The sequence below is a fragment of the Podarcis melisellensis genome (assembly GCF_964234715.1).
Source record: "Podarcis melisellensis genome assembly, chromosome: 14".
NCBI lineage: Eukaryota > Metazoa > Chordata > Lepidosauria > Squamata > Lacertidae > Podarcis > Podarcis melisellensis.
Genome location: NC_138546.1, coordinates 3,940,991 through 3,963,180, shown reverse-complemented (window position 1 = coordinate 3,963,180; position 22,190 = coordinate 3,940,991). Strand labels below are relative to the sequence as shown.

The 22,190-nt window shown below is 48.0% G+C and overlaps 1 protein-coding gene across 6 annotated transcripts in view; it reads left to right on the top strand.

The window, feature by feature from the left end:
• ELFN1 (extracellular leucine rich repeat and fibronectin type III domain containing 1) overlaps positions 1-22,190 on the top strand; it is a 242,767-nt gene that overhangs the window by 161,124 nt on the left and 59,453 nt on the right. The window contains exon 1 of one of the 6 annotated variants that reach the window (XM_081889156.1): positions 20,567-20,770. The exons of the other annotated variants lie outside the window; for them this stretch is intronic. The gene's annotated coding sequence lies outside the window, so the exon portion shown is untranslated. Of the gene's footprint in view, positions 1-20,566; positions 20,771-22,190 lie in introns of those variants that run through there. 6 annotated transcript variants of the gene reach the window in all.

Below are 22,190 nucleotides of genomic sequence, written 5' to 3'. Positions count from 1 at the left end.
GCTTGGCAGTGCTAAATGAACGCTAAACGTTTTGACACGGCAAATAAATAAATAAATAACAAATCCCCCAAACACTTTCCATTAAGCACATTTGTTCCTAAAAAGCTAACCGTTCTGAGATTGCGACGATGATTGCCTGTTTGCATTTAATGATACTATTCCCCCCATAAATGTACGCTACTCGAGAACGAGGTCAATAAACCTTGCTAAAGGCATTAGTTTCTTCGCTGTAATTCCCCTGTGTGTTTACACATATGAGGAAATGAGGAGGAGAGGAACATTCACTAGGGGCAGAGAGAAAGTGGGGGGAGCGAGTGTGTTAGATGCAGGCACTTCTCGTTCCATCCGAATGCCTCAGTAAGTGAGGAAGAGTAAGGGAGCTGCTTGGAGAGGCTGAGGACGGGACCTGGGACCTGTGGGATGTAACACAAGCAGTCAAATACAACACTTCCTGTTTGCCCAGAGTGGACACGCAGAAGGGTGTTATTCCAGCCAGGAGGACTTCCTGTCACTCCTGGTCTGTCTGGAGCTTCCTCCCCCTGCATGTGACCAGGTAGGTGGGCTTGACCCTGGGAGACCCCGTAAAAGGGCCAGTCATGCAGCCATCTCCCTCTTCTTCCTCTTGATGTATTTTGCTGTCTGCTGGCTCTCAGCCAGCAGCACACGGGCTCATTCTCATACGGGATGAACCCTCTTCTGTAACTCTAAGCTAAAGCCTGCCTTCAGGGATCCAACTGTGAACTGAATGTGAGTAAACTTCTTGTTACTTTTAAAAGAAGCTTCGTGTGTCTTTATTCTTTTTAGGAGGGATAAAAGGGGACTTACCAGGGACAGAACTCAATTGGAACAAAGCCAGATTGGGTTGCTTAAGTAAAGAGATTCAAACGAATCGACCAACTAGCTTCCTGCTATATATTGGGGGATGTCACTCTGCTGCTGACTCACAAGCGTGAGTCAGGAAGGATACTATTAAATCAATATGTCCTCTCCTAGTATCTACAACATTCCCACACCACCACTGAGCAACTGCCCCTCTCCTAGGTCCAAGCTACACGTCACATTATTTGTGTCTGTGTGCTTAACCTAGCTGTGGAGTACGAATGTGGAGTAAGGGCAAAGCCGTCCACGACCTTCTCCTCCATGAATTTGTCCTCTTTTCATTGAATAATAGAATTGGAAGGGACCACACTCTAATTGGAAGGGCACCACACTCTAACCAACTGAGCTATAGACTCAAAGCCATCCAGGTTGGTGGCCCTCACCGTCTCCTGTGGCGGAGAGTTCCACCGTCTAACCATGCACTGCGTGAAGATCGGCTTTAGCCTGCCCTGAATCTTCCAACATTCAGCTTCACTGACGGTGTCATGAGAGAGGGAGGCAGGCTTCTCCGTATCCGCTTCCTGCGTGCCATGCATAATTTTACCAAGAAAAAAGCACACCAAGAACTCAGGCCAATGTAAGTTTCAGTAGTGGGAGGGGTCCCTACTCGCAAATCAATAGTCAATTGTAACAAAAACTAACCCATTCAAAAGAGTTAGAGTTTGTATCCTCTGTTAGAGTTTGTAAACTCTATTTGAGTTTGTAATCCTTGTCAGAATACATACTTTTGAACTGATTGGTTTTTGTTACAATTGACTATTGATTTGCAAGTAGGGACCACTCCCACTACTTACATTGGCCTGAGTTCTTGGGTGTGCTTTTTTCTTGGTATATGCATAATTTTACAACAGCCCACCTTGCTCTGAGTTGCTGCTGTTTGCAAAGAGGGAAGAAGGTCTATCAGATCAGGCAGGCAGGCAACACTTCCGTGCCTCCCTGGGCCCCCGTTACTAGAGATCAAGCCCCCGGCAGGGCGTGCTCAGCAAGGAGAGCCAAACTCGGAGCGGCAGGTCGGGGGCGCACGCCTCATTAATCCTCCATTGTCAGTAATGGCTGCGGTACTGCTGCCGTCAGAATGGCTCCTCTATCACTCTTGTATGGGAGGAACGAACACGGTGCAGGTCTTGACTCGCTTGCCAAGATGAGGTGCTTGTAATGAGGGGGGAAGTAGAGAGCTGTGGAGCAGGGAGGGGAGACAGTGTCGGGGTGACAGAGGGATGACATCCTGACACTTTCCCCTGCCAACTCTCCTGCGCTTCCTCCCTGAAAGCCGTGTCGCCCGTGTCAGGTTCGATAGCGCCCGTCGCAGATGCAGCGGAGGTGGCACGCATCATTGGGACGGCAGCATCCTCTTGACGTCTCTCAGCCAGGCCTGCTCTCCTCCGCGCATCTCAGGAGCGCCAGCCAAATGAGGAGTGAGGGATGCGAACCAGGCCCTGCTGCACGAAGGCTTGTGGCGGGCAATGGCTCTGGTTGACGTCTGTGCCGTGTCTCTTTGCGGAGCCTTCGTTGCTTGTCTACAGTCAAGCAGAGGAAGGGAACACAGGATTCCTGGGTCAGAAGGAGGGCAGCTTGCTCCGTCCATCCTGGCTTTCGGGCTGGTTGCTTTTGAGCTGTCTTGGAAAGCACAGGCAAGGGAGGTGCAGGAACTGCACTCAGTATCACTGGACCTTCCTGGGGGCCACAATTGTAAGAGACCACAAGGGCCATCTAGTCCAACGCCCTGCAATGCAAGAATATTTGCCCAATGTGGGGCTCGTGCTCTATTGACTGAGCTGGAGGAGCTTCCCAGTACGTTTCTGAGCACAATTCAGAGTGTTGGTGCTGACCTTGAAAGCCCTAAACAGCCTCGGCCCAGTATACCTGAAGGAGCCTCTCTACCCCCATTGTTCAGCCCGGACGCTGAGGTCCAGCGTTGAGGCCCTTCTGGCGGTTCCCTCACTGCGAGAAGTGAGATTACAGGGAACCAGGCAGAGGGCCTTCTCGGTGGTGGCCCCACCCTGTGGAACGCCCTCCCATCAGATGTCAAAGAAATAAACAACTATCTCACATTGAGAAGACATCTGAAGGCAGCTCTGTTTAGAGAAGTTTTTAATGTTTGATTGCTTTATTATTACAGTGGATGCTTGGTTTGCAAACGTGATCCGTGAGGTATGCATGTTCGCAACCCACAGCGGCGCGACTGCGCACACGCAGGTTGTGATTTGGCGCTTCTGCGCATGCGCAAAACACATGTAGCACTTCTGAGCATGTGTGGCTGCCCAAACCCAGAAGTAACCCGTTCCGGTACTTCTGGGTCTCAGCGGTCCATAACCCAAAAACACACAACCTCAAGTGTCTGTAACCCGAGGTATGACTGTATTAATAATAATAATTTTGTTGGGAACCGCCCAGAGTGGCTGGGGGAACCTAGCCGGATGGGCGGGATATAAATAAATGGTGATAGTGATTATGGTGATGATGATGATGGAGGCCTCATGGTGGGCAGGCCAGAGGTGGAAGTGGGGCAATGAGTTGGGCTCTTTCCTTCCAGGCTACTTTAGGAATATTGGAAGTTGCATACTGAGTCGGACCACTGGTCCTTCCTGCTGGTCTGACTGGCAGCAGCTCTCCAGGGTTTCAGACGGGGTCTCTGCCAGCCTTGCCTGGAGAGGCCGGGGATTGAACTTGGCACGTTCCTTCAGCATGCAAGGCTCCTCTGCTGAGTGCAGGCCCTTCTCCTATAGATAAAGTAAGAAGCTAGTCCTCATGATTCTGAATGAAGAGCTGTTTAATAGGAACCAAGGCAGGTGCCTTAGGATGAGCTCATAGAATTGTAGGGTTGGAAGGGGGCCATGAGGGTCATCTAGTCCAACCCCCTGCAATGCAGGAATTATTTTGCTCGAACCCACAACCCTGAGATTAAGGGCGCTGCATCAATAGGAGTATAGCATCTAGATGAAGGGAAGTAATAGTGCCACTGTATTCTGCTCTGGCCAGACCTCACCTGGAGTACTGTGTCCAGTTCTGGGCACCACAGTTCAAGAAGGACGCTGACAAACTGGAACGTGTCCAGAGGAGGGCAACCAAAATGGTTAAAGGCCTGGAAACGATGCCCTATGAGGAACAGCTAAGGGAGCTGGGCATGTTTAGCCTGGAGAAGAGGAGGTTAAGGGGTGATATGATAGCCATGTTCAAATATATAAAAGGATGTCACATAGAGGAGGGAGAAAGGTTGTTTTCTGCTGCTCCAGAGAAGCGGACACGGAGCAATGGATCCAAACTACAAGAAAGAAGATTCCACCTAAACAGTAAGAGCTGTTCGACAGTGGACTTTGCTGCCAAGGAGTGCGGTGGAGTCTCCTTCTTTGGAGGTCTTTAAGCAGAGGCTTGACAACCATATGTCAGGAGTGCTCTGATGGTGTTTCCTGCTTGGCAGGGGGTTGGACTCAATGGCCCTTGTGGTCTCTTCCAACTCTATGATTCTATGATTCTAAGAGTCTCATGCTCTCCAGACTGAGCTATCAGAGGCAGCTCCTTCCCAGGGCAGTCTGAGCCCAGTTTCTGAGAGAGGCAATTCTTGGGTGGATGGGTGTGTATAGGCAGAGGGAGGGGGGGAGGTGAGGGGGGGAGCTGGGTCAAACATTAAGCGAAATAAGCCCATGCTTCGGGCATCAAGCGAAGGGGGGGGCACCGCAGAAATTTTCCATTGCTGGATTTTTAACATTAATGATCACACATTTCTCAGCTGAGCATTCATTTTCTCATTCGAAGTATATTAAAAAAAATCCCCACAGAACCACTATGGAATGAGGCAGGCTGAATGCCTTATCTCTACTAAGTATAGAGGCAGACGTGTCACGTAAGATTAGTTCTGAGAATCTAATCAAAGACATTGCAATTCAAATAAGTAGAAGATTTTTTTAAAAAAACAGGAAGTGTAAACAAACAAACTTTTTTTTTTCCATCTTACCGTAGGGTTTGTTTCGTTTTGAAAACTATAATGTTCTTTTACGGTTTATTATTGTTTATATTTTGAATTATAAATATATGGGAGCACCAACATCTTTTAAGTACTTTGGGCCTCTAAAAGTCTTAATCCAGCTCTGGAGGGAGAAAAGGGGTGACAGGAAGTAAGAGAGAAAGGGGAGATTGGGGGGGGGGAGAGAGAGAGAGAGAGAGAGAGAGAGAGAGAGAGAGAGAGAGAGAGAGAGAGAGAGAGAGAGAGAGAGAGAGAGAGTCCTGAGCACATTGGACTTGGACCAGCTAACTTTGGTGGCCCACCCGGATCAATGACACTTTTGCCCCTGCTATCTGCCAGAAACAATTCCCGGGTGCCCAGGCCTTCTGCCAGCGACAAGTAATCTGCATTCAGCTTGATGGGTCACCAGCAGATTCTCATCTCTCTCACATCTCTAAGAAACAGAGCCCATTAAAGCCTTCCGTGATACTGTCTCTTTTCCTCCAAAAGAGGAAGCCACTTTGCACATTTTTTATCTCCTAATAGCCACTCTGCTCTGGCAATTAAAACTGATTTGTGTATGCGAGCGTGTGGCTGCGGCCCTGATGGCGGGGTGTTAATCCTGCTTTTCACAGGGTCTCTCCCCCACCCCACCCCCATTTTCCGTTTTGCAGCAATGACTCAGATATGGAGAGCGATGGATTTGCTGTGCAGACACAAATTCCCTGTGTGCGTTGCAGCTCAAGGCTTAAATAGTCGGGCAGTGGAAGGTGGGCTGCTCCACAGCACTGGGGGTGGGCTGAGACAATGAGCAGGAGTTTTAAGCCTGCCTGTTCCCTAAAGGCGGAATTATGTGGCCACACTGGCTTAGCTGGACCCTCCTCCTCACTTGGCATCAAGGGGCTTGTGGTTTGCAAGCTTTGCGTCGCTTTGCCGTCTCTGCTGTGAGGTTCAGGCTGCCAGGCGGGCGGAATTTTACCGCTCAGCTGGAATTTCATCTTCCTGGCCCATTCCCAAACCTGGAGGTTTAAAGCCAAGAAAAGGATTTATGGCGGCGTTTTCACTATTAGCGTGCAGCCGAGGCTCTTGCGAAGCGAAGGCGAGAACATCTTCAATCACAGAAGCTCGTGGCGCAATAAATTAATGTTTTGTTTGCTACAGGTCTTTTTGGAGAGGCGCGGGGCTCTGAAGCGAGATGCTGGGAATCGCACTCGGCAACACTCCTGAGATTTCCCACCAGGCATTGCACATAAGTTTTGAAGCATCGCTTCGTAATCCATAAGGGCTAGAAACTTGACCCTCTTCTTATGATGAAAGTGTCTATCTCAGGCAGCAGACTTACACAGGAACATAGGGCACTGCAAGAAATCTAGAGAAATCTGGGATCTGCTTGCAAGACAGATGCTCTGGCACTGAGCTGCAGCCCTTCTGTGCCCTGTGCCACTCCCATCTGGCATTTAGCTGGGGCTCCTACATTGCGGGGAGTTGGTCTAGATGACCCCTGGGGTCCTTTCCAACTCTACAATTCTATGATTCTATCCCCCCCCCCCCCGGCTTACATGACTGATTCCCAAATTCTATATTCTGTTTGCCATGGGAAATGTGAGTGAGGGTTGGGGCGAGTTAATCCATCTGCGTCTAGAGCCTCTGGGTATCAAATTGTGCGACCAATATTTGTCAATTTACAGAGAGGCCATCAGCTGCTCTGCCACTGCATTGTCGGGGTTTTGGCTCCCCAAGATGGGATTGGCCAGAGCATAGTGGGCACAAATAGCTGGTTATCTGTGCCAACTGGATTTTTTTGCTGAGAGCTCTCCAAGGCAGCTGGATGGCCCGCTATGTTTTCAAAAGGCACCAGTTATTCAACTGTGCAGACAGGGAACTGTCTAAAGCGAGTCTGCTTTGCAAGATCGGTTTCTGCCAATGCAGCAAGACAAGTAAAGTGTGAACAGAAGTCAGAGGTGCACCTACATTTTCACTCTTGCTCCAGCAAAGAGATTGTCCCTTTCAGTTTAAGATGGCCAAAAGTGGAACCAGTCTCAAGAAACTGAGTTTTCTTCCAAGTTATTGCAAGAGAAGGCAGGTCAGCTGTGGAATCTGCTCAGCTAGCTTGGCAAAGATTTCCTTCATAGGGCAAATAGCTGCTTTGTACAGCACTTCTGGGGGAAAGGTTTCATCCCCTCCTCACCCAAAGCTGTGGCCCTGATCCGCACAGTGTGTGTGCCTGCTTTCAGTTTTCCAAAACGCATGGAAAAGCCAGCCATAGGTTCTGCACCTACAGATGATATCCAAAGCGGATCTTAATGCAGTATGGTTCATCCTTGGCTATTGTCCCTTTCTGACCAGTTCTTGCAGCAGGAACTTCTCTTTCAAGCAGGAGAGGACTAAGACTTCGCCAGGGCCAAACACACAGAACTTGCCCGAAAGCAGAGACCAGTAATTACAAGGTTGTTTTGCTCATGTTTATCTCTGATAAGTGGGCATGCCTTTCTCTGTCATGCTCCTCTGTCCACCATAAGGACATAGGAAGAGTCTTCTGAATCAGGCCAATGGCTCGTCTAGTCCATCTTCCTGATCTCACAGTGGCCAACGTGCAGGAGACCAGCAATGGAAATCTGCCCTTATTCCCTTATGGGGGACACAAGAGCCCTTGTAGAGTCCTTTGCAGGTTCTCCTTCGGTCGGAGAAAAATAACAGAGGCCGACCAGAGAATATTGAGAAGCAAAGCAGCTAGTAAGCCTGATCTTTATTGATCTGTTGCAATAGGGTGCCCCCTTCACACGCAGGAGGAGGAGGAGGACCCCGAACCCAGGTGTGTCTGCCCTTATATAGACATCTTAAATTGCCCACCCTGGAGTTCAAGACCACCCCCAGAAACATCATACATACATCATAGAATGGTGTAGTTCTAGACCACCCCCGACACATCATACCTACATCACAGAAAGGAGTAGTCTGCAACAGAAATCTGAGTGCATTGTTTACCAGAAACCTGAGTGCGTTGTTTACCTCCTGTCTGGCTGGTTACCTGTTAATGCTAACTTGATTGGATTGCCTGGGGAGCCTGGCCAGTCTTTTGTAATGATAAATACTTAGTTCCTGACTCAGGCCACAGGTTCACACCCTATTCATATCTTAATTGTGCCCTTAAGACAGGATTTGTGAAGGAAAAGGCAATGGGGAGGATTTTCCATTTTCCTTTGACTTTGCAGAGAAAACATTTGGTCAGTTTGGGAGCCAAATGGTTTCATGGCTGTTTTCCTGTTCTGCTTCAGACATGTGGCTTATCTATTTATGTACGTGGTTGCTTGGTACATTTATGAACATTTATTACGTATCTAAGACCTTAAAATCCTTATAACACCATCCAAGTTGGTGGCCATGACTGCTTCCTGCAGCAGCGAGTTCCATAGTTTATGCATTGCATGAAGAATTCCTTCCTCTTGAATCTTCCAAACATCAGCTTCATTGGACGGCCAAGATTTCTAGAGAGACAATGAAGGGCTTTTCTCTCGCCACGTCTTCTGTGCCAAGCATGATTTGGTAACTTTCTGTTGCGGCGCCTCTTCCTCTGAACTAAAAAGTCCCAGGCTCCACAACCTTTCTTCACAACCTTTCTTCGCTGCCTCCAGAACTGGATGCTGGTCAAGAGCATCTGTACTCTTGACGCTCTCGGTGGACCTTTGCTCCTCTATCATCTGGATGCAGCGGGGAAATAATTGGATGAGAACAGCTTGTCATTATTTAGCATGAGACGGGGAGAAACAGAAGGTTGCATGCTGACCATTAGCCCAGTACACAGCCTATTTAACTTGGCAACGTGAAGAGATTTGCATTCTGGCAGGGGGAGAAGAGAGGGCTTGCCAAACAGCCAGATTTGGCCTGGGCATAACCGGGATTGAATCGTATTGCCTATTATGCGGTCCCAGATAGCCCACTGAGTTAAGTCCTGGCCTCTCATCTCCATCGTCTTAATTTGAAGCCCCAGAATCCCTGATGTTGCCGTGGCTCACTGGCGAACGTTCTTGGTTTGGGGGCAGAAGAACCTCAGGCTGGGCCCCAGGTGACACAGCCAGGTTTGGCAGGGAGTTCATTACATGGCAGAGGGATGCTGATGAGCCGTGGGCCGAAAAATCCACACAGGTGGACTGGGAGGTGGGTGGGAACCATGCCTGTTTTAGCCAACCTCGATATGCAAATGGATGGATTAAATGTGACCTAATGTGCTAGTTAGCCAGTAGGCAAATAATTCATAATGAAAGAGATCGGAACATTTTTTTTATTATCATAACATCAAGAAGACACGACTTTCTACTCAATGCTGGATTTAAAGCTACTGCAGCATAAGATGGAGAGCAGACGTGCCTCTTCAAAAGGGGATTTGTGACATCTGTGCTTCCTGTTCACAGTTTATGGCAAGGCAGCTTCTTCGCTGCCATTCTGAACCAGCATTCTGCAAAGGCACAGAGCAGGGAGTTGCCCTGAGGATGCATTTACCATATTTTTCGCTCTATAAGACGCACCAGACCACAAGACGCACCTAGTTTTTGGAGGAGGAAAACAAGAAAAAAAATATCCTGAATCTCAGAAGCCAGAACAGCAAGAGGGATCGCTGCGCAGTGAAAGCAGCAATCCCTCTCGCTGTTCTGGCTTCTGGGATAGCTGCACAGCCTGCATTCGCTCCATAACACACGCACACATTTCCCCTTACTTTTTAGAAGGGAAAAAGTGAGTCTTATAGAGCAAAAAATACGGTATTTCCCCTGTTGCACCAGTGTGTCAAAACACACCTTTGGGAGGCACCTAATTCCTGCCTGTGTCTCGGCTTCATGCAAACTTAAAAAGACAAAGCGATAACCATGCTGCCATTCTCCCTTTTTCCTGTGCCAGAGACACGCAGAACCTCAGTGAGAAATTCCCAGAGTCTCATTGGAAACCCTTGAAATTTCCCATGCAGTTTCACCCGAGAAAGAACTTCTGAAGGTGCTCTAAGACAAATCCCCAACTTGATCCTCTGTCGATGTTTTGGACCATAGCCTGCATCAGTTCTGATCGTTGGCTGGTACTGGCTGGAATTGATAGCAGCTGATGTCCAACATCATCTGAAGGTCACTGGAGGGTCGGGGAAGATTGAGTCGGTCGGCGTGCATGGGGAAGGGGACAAGCACTTTGGGTTTTCCAGCCTTGCTGACACCCAAAAATCTCTGGTTCACACCTGAGGCCAAGCAAACGTGCATCTCCCTATAAAAAGTATTCACATATTTTGGGCCCAGAAGGCAAATTGTAAGCCAGAAGTTTCTCTCTTGCTGCTTTTCTGGAACAATGGAAGTGCTGCTGACCTGCCCAGAAATGCATTTGAGACTAAAAATAAACAGAACCGGGGGAGCGAAGTTGGCTAATTAGCAAACAATTCCTGCAGGGTTCTTAGACTGTTATCCCTTTCAAAGCATTCACAGAGACAGAGGAAGCGACGTCTCTAAACTACCCTCCCCAAGTCCAGCTGTGAATGTAGCCAGTGCAGGGTTGCAAAACAGTCACTCAATAACACAACAGCTGTGGTTATGCTGTTATGATGTGCAGTATTTTCTTTGCTTGTTAAATAACTGGGTATGTTTCCAAGAGAACTAATGGGAAGGCAGATATCAGCTTGCTTGGAGGCTTAGTAAGGGCAGCAGGCTTGGCAGAGGAGAAGGACCATCATGGTCAGAGCTGCCGGGGGTTAGAGCAGGGAAATGTCTTTGTGCAGCTGCCCTGAGCGATGAGCTCCCTGAAACTCAGTTGGGTACCTTCCTGGCAGTGATGTGTTCCCATGCTCTGGTCTGGCCTTGCCCACCTTGGCTGACCACTGGGCCCTCCTGGACAGAAACAATGTTAACACAAGCCCTGTTGGATCAGGCCAGTGGCCCATCCTGTTCTTGCCTGTGGGCAAGATGCCTGTGGGAAGCCCATATGCAGGACCTGAGATCAACAGCAACTCTCCCCACCGGTTCCCATCCAGTGGCATCCATAGCCAACATGCCTGGGAGTTGCTCATTAGCAATCTCCTCCAGGAATCTGTGTAAGCCTCTTTAAATGGCAAGTTGGTGGCCATGACTGCCTCCTGTGGCAAGGAGTTCCATAGTCCAACTACGCACTGTGTGAAGATGCACTTAGTGTGCCCTGAATCTGCTAGCATTCAGCTTCTTTGGAGGTCCACAGCTGTGAAAGGCTGGGAGTTTGTTGAGCAGCAGCAACCTCCCAGTCTCTGGTGGGCTTGTCTCAGCTCAGACTCCTTGACTTGTCTCTTGCAGATCAGCCCTGGCAACAGCTCAGTACTGAATGAAGCCCAGGTAGTCTGTGAGTGAAATCCTGGGTTCAACTCCTGACCTTTCAGCACTCTTCCACATTTCTGGTTGTCTTGCTGTGGGAATGTTCAGGGAGGCAGGAGAGGATATATTGTTTATTAATATCCTTCCTATCTTGCGCTAGCAAGTTCCTTTACTTAGCAGAGTTTCACATTCCCCTTTTAAACACACACCGGGTAGCTGGTTGCAGGCTTGTGTAAGCCTCTCACTATCAAGTTCCTGGTAAGTTCACTTATATCCCTCTTAAAAGAATAAGCACACCACAATCTTGTGTAAAGTATATAAAAGTAGTTTACTCACATCAGTTCACAGATGAATCCCTGAAGGCAGACTTAGTTACAAATTATATACATGTGGAGCTATCCCATATGGGGATAATCACAGTGTCCTCTGTTGGATGGAAGTCAACAGAGCATCTCTAGCTAAAAGCTGCTCCAACGGCGAAGGAAGTCAAAAAGAGAGAGAGGGCTGCGTGCCTTGTCTCTTTTGTTACCTGGACAGGTAAGGTCACGCCCACCTCTAGTCACATGCTAAGGAAGTATGTCCCAGCCCAGGAAGAAACAGGAAGTTTTTGACTGGCTGGACCAAACATTCCCCCACATGTCCACTCTAGGAAAACAAGAACGTTGTACTTGAGTAACAGACATTTTAGAGAATGATAAAGGAATTTACTTTGATACAAAGCAGGATACAATAAACAAAACCAAATAACTCAGTAGAGTGGGAGTTGAGGGAAGTCCGAAGGACGAGAGGCAGGACATTTGTATATATCTTGATGAATGAGATTTGCATCTTTATTTGTTATAAAACCCAATTAATATTTAATATAAAAAAGGAATGTTGTACTTGAGTGCTACTTACATATCACACCCCACACTTGCCACTTCCCCCCAGGAAAACCCGCTCTTTACTGCTGAATCAGAACAAACATCCATCGATGTTCCTACGGATTGATGTTTGTTCCGATTCAGCAATAAACAAGTTTTCTTGGGGAAAGTGTCAGGACAAATGAAAAACCACTCAGACTCATGCCTAAAAAGCACTATACCCATACTTTCTATTATAATCATGATTAATTAAATTAAATTTCTAGGCACAGGCCAAGCAGAAGTATGGATGAACTCTCGGTTTCCTTTGATGGGCTTCCTTCTTCACACTAGGAATTTAAACTGCAACACTTCTTTGCAGTATTGTTTGCATTTCTGATTAAAAGCTCAAGGTTTCAGCCAGCCGAAGATCTTTGTTAAAGCTCAATGTGTTTTACCTAATGCAGTCAGAAGCAAGCATCTCTGGCATCAAATAGGGCTTTATTCCCAGATGGCTTTGCTGTCATGCTGTTCCTAAAAAATCAGAGGACTCTCGCTGACTTCAAAATTAGGGGGCTTCAACATTTATTGAATCTGCCTATGGACTATGGGTGATCTGTAAGTGGTTTTGCAAAGGGAAGAGCCGTAAAATCACAAGGCTGGGATGCAAATAAAATGAAAATGTGGAGTGTGAATAAAAATTCCGAAATCAAAACACTCCTGATCAATACCATCTAGAAATTAACAGGAGAGAGATGCCTAAGAGAGAGGTCTATGGAAGACACCTAGAGCACATCACAGCTGATTGCGTGGGAGAGGAGAGGGGGAATTGGAATTTACCGCTACGCCACTGATCATAAATTATGCAACTTGTAAAATAAAATGGAGAATAAATTATGCAAACTGGATAAATTATGCAAATGAACGTGATTTCGGCTGGGGTCAGAAATCCTCTTTTTGTTTTTGGTGGCTCTCAAAAGAAAATTGCCGGGAGGCAGGGTTTTAATTCGTTTAGCATTTTCCACGAGATAAGAGCCGCATTTCAACAAAGGGGTTTTTGTTGGCTTGTTTCCGCTCAGTCTTCCAGGTGGGAGAATCACAATCCGAGCGGAAGCGCTTCAAAACAAAGTGCATCTCACCCTCCAACATATTTATGAAAATAACAGTTTTCTCTACCAAGTGTCTGTCAGTCAAACGTGAATCAGGGGGAAAAAGCACAGAAGTGTTAGGAGCATTGTACATTTCATATCGGTTTTCTGTGAGTCAGCTGCCCTGCTACCATTCATTAAGGAGGGCAGTATTGAAATTAATTAGAGAAAATGAACACACACACACACACACACTCTCGCAAACATTTGCACATTTTCTGCAATTTAGCTGCTAACTCCTCTGCTCTCTGCCAGGAACAGCACTCCTTTCCTCCTGCCTCATAATATCTAGTGACCTAATTCTCCTCCCACGATCCTCAGCCGCCTGACCCTGGGTTGCCCGAGAGAGTCAGAGTGAGCTCTTTTAGATTACGGCTTACAAGGAATAACACTTTAATCCTGCCACCTACCAGCAAACGCTCCCTTACACCTCACTAGGGAGAGCAACCCTCAGTGGCGTAGCATGGAGGGTGCAGGGGGGGCCGGCTGCACCGGGCGCAACATCTGGGAGTTAGGGTTAGGGGGCACAAATCCACGGGTTAGGGGGCGCAAATTACTTGCCTTGCCCCGGGTGCTGACAACCCACGCTACGCCACTGGCAACCCTCTTGCAGCCAATATCCCCAAAGTGCTCAACGCTGGGAATCCCAACAGATGAATTTTGCGAAGGTTGGCAAAAGCGCACGGCTTGACCACCGCCATTGGCAGCGCCAAAGTAGGATCGATGCAGGGCCCTCTGTGTCCATCTTCCCTTGTAGCTGGCCTGGAAGCTGTGGTTTGTGCATCAGGCTAAGATTGGCAGACCTCCAGGGCTGACCTGAAGTCCCCCGGGTTTGCCTGACCTCCTCCAGGGGGGCAGAGGGAGAGCTTAAACCTCCAGGTGGGCGAGAGTGCCTCTAATACAACAGATTTTACCGAAGAGGCTGTGCATGCAGCCTGCAAGCTTCAGCCTGGCAGGAACTGCCTGCAAATTATAGCACGAACTCTCCAGGGATGTCCTCATTGAAAACCACCAGCCTAGGCTCTCCTCTTCGTACAATAGATTTCTCATGAGAGGGGCAGACTTTGGTTTTTCAGATTTCAGCAGCACCCCCGTGCAGAACCAAATTTTAGCCCCCTCCTGGTTTCCATGCTGCACATGCACTGTGTCATAGTTGCAGCGCCCCCCTCGGCTCAGCGCCTAGTGCGTGGGAACCAGTTGCACAGCCCTAAATCTGCCTCTGCTCAGGAGGTGCTTGGCCAGTGAGCACTGGAACCCTTCTGAAGCCAGCAGGCCAGCTTTTCTCAACCTGTGGGTCCCCAGATGTTGTTGAACTACAACTCCCATCACCCCTAGCTAGCAAGGCCAGAGCTCAGGGATGATGGGAGTTGTAGTCCAACAACATCTGGGGATCCACAGGTTGACAACCGCTGCAGTAGGCTATCCTGAATATTAATAATAGTAATAAAATTTTATATATATCCCGCCCTCCCCAGCCAAAGCCGGGCTCAGAGTGGCTAACAACAGTAAAGTAAATACAACATTCTAAAATAATTTCATTATAAAATTAATTCAAATCAGATTAATGGCAACCATTGGGCTAGAGTTTGTGAGTTGCCAAAGGAGGGGGTCAGGCTGTGCCTCGGCCAAAGGCCTGGTGGAACAGCTCTGTCTTGCAGGCCCTGCGGAAAGATGTCAAGTCCCGCAGGGCCCTAGTCTCTTGTGGCAGAGCGTTCCACCAGATCGGGGCCACAGCTGAAAAAGCCCTGCTCTGGTTGAGGCCAGCCTAACCTCCCTGTGGCCTGGGACCTCCAAGATGTTTTTGTTTGAAGACAGTAAGGTCCTCCGTGGGATATTCCCTATCCAGGCTCCCTAAACATGTAAGAAGGAATCGTCCCCTCAAATCAACTGCACCTGGGAGCTCCCGCTTTAGCGAAGGTTTCCATCTTGATTTCCAAACGGCAACATGCAACAGACTTTGTGGGTTTTTTATTTGAATGACATGCTCTCAGTAATGTGTCGTGCTTAATGACATCACCAGGGTCCACCCATTACATCATCAGGCTCCACCCCTAAGTCTTAGGTTTGAGCCCTGAAGTCTCAGGGTCTTGGATGCTCTTGACTTGGCAACCCTAAGCATGACTACAGTAGGTGATATTTCAGCTGCGCAAAGGCCAGAAGAGACTCCACACGCACCAGAGCACTCTCACATCCCTCCAGGAGGGAAAGAGCCATGATTCCAGTTCAAGGAGGCATTCCAACCAGGGGTAGAAATTTGAGGGTGGTGAGGGCCTGGGGGTGGGGTCTTGAGGGCCACATAACATGGCCTTTGGTACTGCATTCAGCCAGGGCCGGATTTAGGTTTGATGTGGCCCTAAGCTACTGAAGGTAATGGGGACCCTTTCTATGTCTGGCTGTCCTTTGTCAACAACAAATTGTCGCTTTTTTTGTGTTGAATATATGCTATATGGTAATTTATGGACCTAACAGGTATCGAAAGCCATTAACACATAACAAAATATGTATTTTATCAAAGTAATTGTTGAACTGAAAATACAATTAAGAAGTTTGCTTGCATGTGTGTTGTGTATATTAATAGTGAAATAATTATTAAGCTCTAACTGTATGTAGGTTTTATTTTATTTGTTTTTTATCTTATTTTTTCCCCTTGAAATTTTTTGGGGGGCCCCCAAGAGAGTGGGGCCCTAAGCTATAGCTTGTTTAGCTTATATGTAAATCCGGCGCTGCACTCAGCCATCGGGGCTGAGATTTCCCACCCCCTGATCTACACGGTAGCGAAATATAAACAGGTATAAATCGAGACTACATTAGATGCACTTAGTTCAAAATGAAATCGGTGGGACAACCACCCTGATTCCGGAAGCGTCGCTTCCTTAGTCCGGATTCAACCCATCAAATAAAGTGATCTCCTACTATATTATTATAATTCAATCTGCACTTTATTTGATGGGCTGGCTGCAGGCTAAGCAGCGGCAGAAGGGGTCCGAAGCTGCCTGCCATTAAAATTGTTTTAACTTGATGTTGAAACAAACAGTGGCGCGTTCTGAGCGGGTCTCTCCTGCCCGTTCTTCCCCCTTCCTCCTCCGTAAGATGGTTGTGGAGCTTCTGGTGCAATTGCACCCCTTAGCTCTTAACCCAGCAGCTGAGACCTGCATCCTAGCCGCTTACAAACAAAACCCATTTAAATTCACATCCATTTAATTAAAGGGAGTGGGGGTGGGGAAAAAACCACCCTCTGCTCATCTTTAAGATTTAAATATAGTGTCGCTCTACACTTGCTGTGCAAATTAGATCACTGGCAAAGTCTCCTCTGCTCTCTGTTCATAGATCCTAATGGGGTGTTTTCACTCTGCGAGCATTTGCATTCTCAAATCCTCTCATCTCATTCATCTCTTTCATATTTGGCACCTTTGAGAACCTCGGTTTGTTTTTGACTGTGGCTCAGCCAGCGCGATTCCCCATTTGCTTGCCGAAGCTGATGTGACCAGACTTGCAAAGCGGCTGGTGGATGAAGTGGGTTTATTGCACTCGTAGTTCCGCTCCTCTTCCAAAGAGCCTGGCCTCACAACAACAGCCCTGCGAGGGAGGCCAGGCATCCGTCATCGGGATGGATTCCCCACCCCACCCCAGTTCATCCCATGCAACTCGTGTTGGAGAGCTGGGGTTGAACGCCTGGCATTTTCTGCCTCTGGGACGGCTCAGTCAGTAGAGCACGAGACTCTTAATACTAGAGTCATGGGTTCAAGACCCACCTGGAGCAAAAAGACGCCTGCATTGCTGGGGGTTGGACTAGATGAACCATGTGGTCCCTTCCAACTTTAAAATTCTATGATTCTCTCCCCAGTGTGTGGCTTCCCTGGAACACCATTCAGGCACTAAGCATCTAAACCAATGTCTAAGAAACAGCATTTCATTCTCATGGAAGAGAAGCTATCAATGGCTCCATAATCAGGGTCAGCAATGCTTTGGAATATCAGTAGCTGGAAACCACAGTCAGGGAGTGTTGCTCTTGTGCTCAGATCCTGTTTAAGGGTTTCTCACAGTTATCTGGTTGGCCACTGTGAGAGCAGGATGGTGCACTAGATTTCCTATTGACCTAGGGTGGCAGAATCCCTTAAATTAGTGCTACTGGGTCCCCTTATGTTGTAGGACTACAAAAACCATCATCCCTGACATCTGGCTCATCTGGCTGTGGATGATGGGCATTGTAGTCCAAGAACAACTGGGGACCCAAGGTTGAAGAACACTGCCTTAAGTATTCCTGGCATATGAGTAGACTTGTCTTACACTACTGTGCAGGGATGAAGAAACTCCAGCTTGCAGGCTGAATGCGGCCTTCCAGATCTCTCCAACTGGCCCTCTCCAGCCGTCTCCCCAGGCCACGCCTCTCCCCTCCTTCTGAACATGCCTCAGGGCTTAAATATGTCTCTGTGAACTGTGATCATGCTTCTTTCTGGCCTGGATGGATGTTGGAGACTTTGCTGTGTGCATGTAGAAATCTCTTGACTTTTGTGTGACTGGAATTTAGCCCTCTGCCTGAATAGCTCAGTTGGGTAGAGCGTGATGCTGATAATGCCAAGGTTGAAGGTTTGATCCCCCGTATGGGACAGCTGCATATTCCTGCATCGCAGGGGGTTGGACTAGATGATCCTGAGGGTCCCTTCCAATGCTACAATTCTATGATATCTATGTACACAGGCTTGGGGTCATATTCATTGCCCCACCCATTTTTGCCTCTGGCCCCACCCACCACAGGCAGGCAAGCAAACAGGCAGGTACACAAAGACATACACACCAAGGTTGCCCATAGGAGATTGCACATAGCTGTCAACTTTTACCTTTTCTTGCGAGGAATCCTATTTGGAATAAGGGAATTTCCCTTTGAAAACGGGAAACATTGACAGCTATGGAGATTGCAGCTAGCCCTTGAGCTAATAAAAGTTCCCCAGGCACATCTTACAGTGTCCATCCAGTGGAGAAGAGACTGCTTCTGGGGCCAGGAGATGTTGTTGTTGTTGTTTACCAGGACCGGACCACAGGAGCAAACTCTGGCGAAGTTGGTAGCAAAACACTGGTCAGATGCTTTTTGCCAAGGGAAATGCAGAGGGCAGGGAGATAGGCTTGGCTGGCTGGCCTCTTCCCAGGGCTTAGAGCTGGGGTCCCCAAACTAAGGCCCGCGGGCCAGATAAGGCCCGAGGGACTAGTTTATCCAGCTCACGGCAACCCCCGCCACCCACTGCCACCGCCCGCTCTTACCGGTGCTGCGCTGCGTGGCTGCCTACTTCCAGGTTGGAGGAGCACCGGAAATTGCTTGTGCACATGTGCAAGCATTGTGTGCACGCGCAAGCGTTATTTCTGGTGCACATCCGGGTCACAGGAGGCCTGCGCACATGTACAGAAGCTATTTCCAGTGCCCCTCCAAACGGGAAGTGTGCCGGAAATAGCATGTGCGCACACATATGGGCACATGCTCCCCCATCTCTAGCCCGCCGTGTTATCGGTGCTGGAGACACTGCCCTGAGGCGCGGTCAGTTTGCTGACCCCTGGTTTAGAGACCTCAAGCCCCATTGGCTTGACCTTGGATCCATGGATTGAGCAACGACCAATTGATATGTGGCCATGAGATGAAAAGCCTTTTTTGTGCAGACTAACAGTCACACCCACTTTGGATGAGCGATTAGGTACTCCACAATAAAAGGGAAAGTGAAATGTTTTGCCAATACAACCCAAAATGTGGTACAAGAGAATCTCAATCCTGCAACCTGTGCGAATTACGCACGGTAGATCTGCTTGAATATTTCATCTCATTTCAATTTATTTACCATCAAACCCTGAAAGTCAAATGGAATCCGTTCTGGAAGTCCGTCCGACTTCCAAAACGTTAAAAAACCAAATCATGGCTTTTGATCGGCTGCAGGAAGCAGGAAGCTCCTGCAGCCAATCAGAAGCCGAGGAAGCCCCGTCGGACATTCGGGTTCCAAAAGAATGTTCGCAAACCGGAACAATCACTTCCAGGTTTGTGGCGTTTGGGAGCCAAGGTACTACTGTATTTACCTTCCACCATTCCTCCAAGGAGCTCAAGATAGCGTAATATGCTCCTCATGTTATCCTCACAACAACCCTGTGAGGTAGGCCAGGTCGAGAGACAGTGAATGGTTACCCAGTGAGCTCCATGGCTGAGTGGGAATTTGAACTCTGGTCTCCCAGGTCCTGGTCTGATGCTCTGACCATTATACCCTACTGCCTCTCAAACTTTCCAGGAGCTATATCCGTACTCTGAAGAGCTCAGAAAACCCACAAGGAGAGTGAGCAGCAGATAGGTATACTGGAGAATTCCAACAGAAATGGGAGTGGACATTGTACGTGTTCGCTTCTTCGCCCCATGTCTGGAACGGAAATCAATCCAGATGCTATGATCATTCTTCACCGTTGCTTTCTGTCTGCAAACGACACGTAATTGATTATGCTTTTATTTCCCCATTCTGTGTCCTTTGCATCAAAATGAACGGCGTGGAATAATGTACCGGCAAGCGAGTCATTAATTGCATAAGCGATTGCATAATATTCTGCCACAGTGGACGGCAGGACCAATAAGGTTTTTGTCGGAAGCCAAACTGCAGCAGAACGGAAGCGGCGCTCCATGCGATGAACATGGTTTGGAATGGAAATGGATACCTTCCGATATCCCTTGTGGCGGAGGATTTGCTTTGCAGACAGAAGGGCCCTGGTTCTGTCCCCAGTGGCTTTTCTGTGCTAGGGCTGGGAGAGACCCCTGTCTGAAACCCTGGAGAGCTGCTGCCAGTCAGTGTTGGCACTGCTGAGCTAGATGGGCCAACTTTCTACAGTGGTACCTCGGGTTACATACACTTCAGGTTACAAACACTTCAGGTTACAGACTCTGCTAACCCAGAAATAGTGCTTCAGGTTAAGAACTTTGCTTCAGGATGAGAACAGAAATCATGCTCCGGCGGCACGGCGGCAGCGGGAGGCCCCATTAGCTAAAGTGGTGCTTCAGGTTAAGAACAGTTTCATGTTAAATACGGACCTCCGGAACGAATTAAGTACTTAACCTGAGGTACCACTGTATCTTCCTGTTTCCGCCGAAAGAGAAAACCCATTCCTCCATCTATTGTTTGTCTCCCCTGAAGCTGCAGGCATCGCTGCGCAGATAAGATTTTCCCCTGCCTTCCTTCTTTCTGGCCTCTTGAGTGATGCTTTCCAAGTCCGCTTTCCTTGTCTCTTTTGCCCATTACCCGTGCATCTCGACAGCTGCATGTCCCCTTCGTCTCCCAGCCTCTATTGCTTCCTTGTTCTCTTCTGATGTCATCCTCCTTCTCTCTCTCTCTCTCTCTCTGTGAGTGCATATGTGCCTCTCTCTCTCAGACACAAGTGCGCACCGTTTCAGCTCATTCCTCTACGGCTGGCTCCCCTTGCTCTGTAAAATTTATTCTGCAAATCCATCTTCTCCCCGCCAGTGAACTGCTCGGCTGTAAATCTGACAGTTAAAGTGGGTCAGCGCGTATGGAGGGAGGCGGCCCAGGGAATAGAGGCAGCGGCAAGACGGAGAACCCGGGCGGTGATTGGCAGGAAGCGGCGCAAGGCAGGAGGACGATGGAAAGGGAGCTGGAGAGGAGATGATCCTGAAGGGAAGAGGTCAGGGAGATTTCTGGCTTCTCCGTTTCTCCCCTCCTTATTTTATTAGAAATTAGCTAAATACGATTAAGAAAATCCCAGGGTTCATTGCCCTTTTTGTACAAAGGAACCAGACAGAGGCCACATTTGCAGCAGACAGTTAAAGTGCTATGATACCGCATTAAACAGCCACGGCTTGCCCCAAAGAATTATGGGAAGTGCGGCTTGTTACGGTTGTGCAGAGTTGTGCAGAGGCCTCTATTCCCCTCACAGAGCCACATTTCCCAGAGTTCCCTGGGATGGAGGGTTGATTGTTGAAAGGAGGGGTGCTGAAAAGTTGTAAAACGACATGGGAATTCAAAAGATTTAATATTGGTTAAATGAATATAATTTAGTTTTGCTTGGTGGAATGAAGTGTGTGTAAAATGGCACAGAAATCATGGGAATTGGTTGCCAAGTTACTTGGGGCAATATTATGATATGATATGATATGATTACCTGACATTTTCAGAAGGTAAAATTAAAATTATTTGGTTTTCCAAAAGCAGATTATGTACAAACATAGACTTACCAAGATAAATGCTGACCAATCACAAAGAAGTTTGCGAAAATTCAGTTTCACCTGCTAAAATGACACCCTAAATGACTTTTAGAAGACATCTGAAGGCACCCCTGTTTAGGGAAGCTTTTAATGTTTGACAGACTATTGTGTTTTAATATTTTGTTGGAAGCCACCCAGAGTGGCTGGGGAAACCCAGCCAGATGGGCGGGGTAGAAAAATTTTTTTATTATTATTATTATTATTATTATTATTATTATTATTATTATTATTATTATTATTACCCTGTTGCGCCAGCAAGCCTCTCTGCACCTGACCACAGGGTTGTTGTGGTGATAAATTGGGGGGGCACAATGTATACCTTCTGAAGATCTTTGGTAGAATGGTCACCCCCATTCCCCCCCCTGCTTCCCCAAATCACTTCAATACTCCGCCCTCTTTGTTTTGCCACCTGAAAATGATCACTAAAAGGGGTGACCAGTCACTGCCTCTCAGCCCAACCTACCTCGCAGGATTGTTGTGAGGAACAGGGAGAATTCTTCCTGCCACCTTGAGCTCTGTGGGATGGAAAAGCAACAACTAAATAATATTTTGCACCAGCCTTGAGCTTCTTTAGCATTTTACAGAATTATTATTATTATTTTTAAGTTCCAAGGTTAGCTGTTATCGCCAGGGGGTGGGGGTGAGTTTCAAAACTGCTGTTCTGGACCGATGTTAATCAAGGCTTAATACTTCTCAGTTGATGGTGTCTGAGAGCACCTAAGGAGAGCAGAGAAGAAGGGATTGTTCCCTCAAAGCCTCTTTTCACCCCTGCGGAGCCCAGGCCTCCATTCCCCATCTGACAACAACCTTCACATCTAGACCTTGAGCCACAGCTAGCCA